This window comes from Mastomys coucha, chromosome X, assembly GCF_008632895.1.
Source record: "Mastomys coucha isolate ucsf_1 chromosome X, UCSF_Mcou_1, whole genome shotgun sequence".
NCBI classification, from domain to species: Eukaryota; Metazoa; Chordata; class Mammalia; order Rodentia; family Muridae; genus Mastomys; species Mastomys coucha.
The window spans coordinates 134,688,127-134,693,066 of NC_045030.1; the positions used below are offsets into that span (position 1 = coordinate 134,688,127).

A 4,940-nucleotide genomic window follows, 5' to 3' on the forward strand; every position below is an offset into this window, starting at 1 on the left:
TGGGGGGTGGGGGCAGGGCTTGCTCTGAATTTTTTCTTTTAAATTTTCTACATCTTATATTGGCTCCATTGTCCAGAAGGAAACAAGGCCTTATAAGAGGTTCCTTTTGGCTTGAGTTTTAGGCATCAGTTGATTAGATGATTAATTTGATAGGTATACACCAATTTCTGAATAGGGATCCTGGACATATGTGGGAGAATGGTTACTTGGAAGGAAAGCCAGAAAGAGGAAGAGGCAGTTTAAAGAGTTGGAAGGAGGAGCCCCCAGAGAGGGTCTTGTGAAATGGATACTTGCCTCTTTACAGGGAGGAATAAAATCAAAACAATAGGTTTGGATATGCTCAATTCAATAGCAGAACATCACCAGGTTCTACACAAAGAAGTAGACAACCTGCTCCTTGGTTCTGCCTTTAAAATGCCAGAAGTACTCTGTCAAGGTATCACTTTAGTTGATGATTAGTGTCGATAGAATGCTGTAGTCTTGTTAATGAGCAAAATCTAAAAGATAATTTGCCCTTTAGTCATGTCTTTAAAATACTGAAAATGTCCTGTCAAGATAGAAGTTCAGTTCACATTAATTCCTTGATCAAGAAATGTCTTAAGTATGTATTGTTCAGAAAAAAAGATTCTCCAGATCATACCTACCTTCTCATTTACATATATGTCTCTTTGTCTGCCATTGTTTAAAGAAATTCTCATTGATAATTCTCCCAAGTATTATATGCTGGTTATATTTACACATTTTATAGAGAGGAAAAGGGAAGTGTTATGAGACACTAACTTATAGCATCTCATTCCTTTCAAACAGATATATCAGGGAACCTGGGAAGCAAAGCCAATGTACAGTGTGCACATATTTAAGTAATCAATGGATGCAGGAGGCAGTACTGAGAATAAAATCCATTAGCAGGCGCATTCAGCTACCACAGTCTGATCGTTGACTAGTAGAAATCGAGGCTGGTTTCTGTTCAGAAGCCTCAGAATTTTCTTTCTTTTAGGTAGATCTGGAGTAGATGTAGACGAAGATGAAATTCTGTGTCACTTTTCTTCTAAAATGTGTTTGGTTTTGGTGGCAGTGTAATAACTCTATAAGAAAAAAAAAGGACGACAAGACAAAAGTTATTTTAAAAAAATAGTGCAAAGTTCTGTTACCCACTCCTTCTTCAAAAACAAAAGAAAACAAAACTTGAAGAGGTAGCTGAGAGACCTACTGAGGATGCTGCCCTGGCATAGACACGGATATTTGACACCATGGGCTGTCTGTGAACAGAAAACCAGCTAAAAGAATCTGTGGAAAGCTTCCTCCAGAGTAAGCTTCAAGTAAAAGATCTTCAATTATCTAGAAGTACCTATTTTTTCAATGGATATTTTGATGAATGCATCAAGATTGAGCGTCAGAGTCTCCTCTCTTCCCTACTTATTGTAGTTGCTAGTTACATTCATTGTAGGGATCGTTCCTTCATAGTAAAAAGCTTAAAAAGAAGTACACTGACTTAGAAAGTATTAAGTCTTCCTGTGAACACTGGATTTGTGAAGTATTAGGTTCTGTTAGGATAGAGGGTAGTGGGTGTGCATATTAGCAACTCATTTACTTGTGTATAAGTTAAGTGAGGTGGGTATCATGGAATCTTATTTAAATATTATGTACACTTTTTTTTAACAGAAACGTGATGTTACAAAGGTATCTAACAAACTTAGCTTATTTTTATAAAGTATGTATATACATACATATATATTACAATGAAATTGTTTCAAATGAGGATTTCTGAGTATCATATACTATGCACTTCATTTCATGCAACTTTGCAGATGTGTATAAATTAAGCTGCCAAGCTACGCAAGAGAGAATGCTTGGAATTAGAACCATTTATTGCTAATTTTTCTCTGCTTTCATAAAACAACAGCAGCTCTTCCAAAAATGTTATTATATTTCCATGCCTTTCTATAACACTTGCATCCACACGGGGTGTAGAACAAAAAAACCTACTAAGACACAGCAAATAGCCATGTAGTTTTAAGTTTACAAATATGTTTATCAATTCCTGTTCATTTAGGCTAGTAGATAGGAATAATGCTTTCCAAACAAGGATCATCCCCCAAATACTTTAACTTGCTTCTACAATGCATTATGGGAACCAGAGCCACAGATTTGCCTTCATAATTCTGTTTTTCTTAGGCCCATATTAAAATGAGTTCACATTTGTGAACACGTTCCAAAGAACACCAAAAAAAGAAGCAATTCGCAAGTTAGCTGAGTAACTAATTTAATTTAATTCAGGGATAAAACTAAATCTGAAAAAGTCTACAAAAGGAATATTAAAGAGCTGACAATCACCTCATGTGTTCAGTTCCTATTTATTTTTAATAACATCTCACCAACAGAAAAATGAATGGTGGTGCTTTCGGGAGTTATCTGACTTGGGTCTATTTTTGCATTTGATCAAATAAATCCACCAAGCAAAGAACCAAAGTGAATGAAGGGAAATGGCCTTCCATGATGATATATAAAAATGTAAAAATTCAAGCATGGTACTTGGCTTAGCAGTTACTGTGTTATATGCAGGTTTCATCTCTTCAATAAGAATAGTTCCCACACCATTCTGTGTTTGATGACTCTACAGGATAATGATCCTGTATGAGTTGATAAATAGGAAGTACTGTCCCTACAGTGTGAAAATTAACAGGAAATGCCACTGGTCTTTACAGTGCCACTCTTTAAATAGCTCTTTCTTAGATCAAATGATAAAATATTCTTTTCCCCACAGTGGCAGTGATTTCCCAAGAGAACTTGTCAAAAGAATCTGGAATAAAAACAGATGTCACTTGTAAAACTCTGTGTTTTTAAAAGGGCAGCCTAGTTCTCTGACATCTGTCCTTCGAGATTGGGCTCTGGTCACATAAGCTGTTTCATTCCAGTCCTGATTATTTGGAAATAGACTGCTTAGGGATCTGCCACTTTATTTTTCATCCTAGGTTGGTTTCTCCACTACATCCCAACACACACTTGGGCTCTTTCGCTCGGCTGCCTAGTTACTGCTGATGTGAAGAATGCAAGTTAGGAGAATTTTAATATGTTCAGTCTTCAATTTACAAAAGACATATAGTCCCAGGTTCATTGTTAGTTGAAAGTCAGAATAAATTACCTCGGAGAAACACTGTTCTGAAAAAAATGGTCTACATAAGACTTTATTTAACCTCTTCCTTTCCTGAACCAACAGAGGAACTGTTTTATCCAATCATTACTGTGAGATGCACTGGAAGTTTCCATTTGGAACTCCGGGAAACTAGGTTTTATAGTCATGATGGATGATAGAAATAATTAGGTCTTCTATAGTCAAAAGGTTAAAATCACATTCCCTAGTCACCCATTCAAGGGCATAGTGGATGCACATGTGAGTGATTTTCAAGATCACTATGGGTATTATCTTTTTTTAATAGATATTTCCTTTATTTACATTTCAAATGATATTCCCTTTCCCAGTTTCCCCTATGGGGGGGGAACCTATACCCTCCCCCTCGCCCTGCTCACCCGGTATTGTCTTGATTGCCATTCTTTCTACATTTCAAGTCCTCAAGTAGGAAATCAAATTGAGGCAAATTATAGAACCTTTGAGATCTAGCTAGGGTGATCACAATTTATGGGGAAAGGGATATTCAGCTAATCTTTAAAGTCTGAAGAGTGCCACACATATTGTGGTCAATCTAAGCATGGAAATATCAGCCTGGCTACCTCTGTGCCAACACATGGTAATGGACAAGCCACACACCCTCAGAAGTGTGCAACAGGAATTCCTATAAGGAAAGCTGTTGCTTTTAGCTGAGTGCAAGCAAGCTGGGGCTGGGAACATCTAGGACAGCAGTGCTACTTAGGCCTTATAGAATTTCTAGATGCTCCCCACCTTTTCTGTTAGAGAGAAACCAAATAAGGTTTTCTCTGAAATGAAAGACACAAGTCTGGTAAAGGGCATCTTAACAGTACAAGTCATAGATACAAGCAATGGTAACTTGTACAATAAAGAAAGTATATTAGAGTGTAGGGGAAAACAGTGGTCACTTTCTCATTTCCATAAATAAATACTTATGCAGCCATTTTCTATTCCAAAAGGAATTCATTCATCAGCCTGAAGTAGAAAAGAAAAAATCTTTAAATCAGCACAAATCAAAACCAGTATATTTGTTAATATCAAAAGCTCCTAAAATTTTCCCGAATCTTAAATGTCGACCTTATGATTCCACATTTGTGTGCTCAACAATCAATGTAGAGGAGCTGGAGAACACATCTTATGTCCGTAAAGCAAGGATAAAATATTGACAATGTTATCGATAGGTTTATATTTTGCATTTCAATAGTTGTACCAAAAAAACCCAAGTGGATTGCAATGTCTTCACTTCATTGTTCTAAAAATTAATTGCTCTCATTTTCATTTTTCATTCAGTAAATGATACTCAGGGTCTAAGAGTTTGACAGCCCCTCTAATACCACATACTACCAGCTTTAACTTAGCATTCCACAAAATGTATTTCCCAAGACTACCCATAAAAGGTCTGGGATATTTGTACAAAGTCTTAAAACCTTTAAAACAATGCTAAAGAAAATGAATTTCATTTAAAACAAGAATTATTTAATGTCCCACAGAGGATCTGATTCTCAAGACTTCTAAAAACTATATACCTAAACACCTCCATATGTGCACAGGTGGACACACACACACACATACACACACACCAGCATACATGTCTCTAGCATCTTTTTTTCCCTACCTGTCTTATTTTACTCTGTTATGCTCATTATGGTAGTTTAGATTAAAATATGAGATTTATATAGAAAGAAAGAATTAAATTAAAAGGCTCGTAATAGCTTACAAATGCCACTATTAGCAGAGCCATAGAAATCTAAATTCAGTTAAGGAAATGACTATTAGTTGGAATTTACTGACTATA

General features: G+C 36.1%; 1 protein-coding gene across 1 annotated transcript in view; it reads right to left on the reverse strand.

Annotated features, from left to right (window-relative positions):
• Positions 1 to 7: 7 nt before the first annotated feature.
• Irs4 (insulin receptor substrate 4) overlaps positions 8 to 4,940 on the reverse strand; it is a 12,931-nt gene continuing 7,998 nt past the window's right edge. Inside the window, exon 2 of the mRNA XM_031368806.1 lies at positions 8 to 1,085. The gene's annotated coding sequence lies outside the window, so the exon portion shown is untranslated. The remainder of the gene's footprint in view (positions 1,086 to 4,940) is intronic.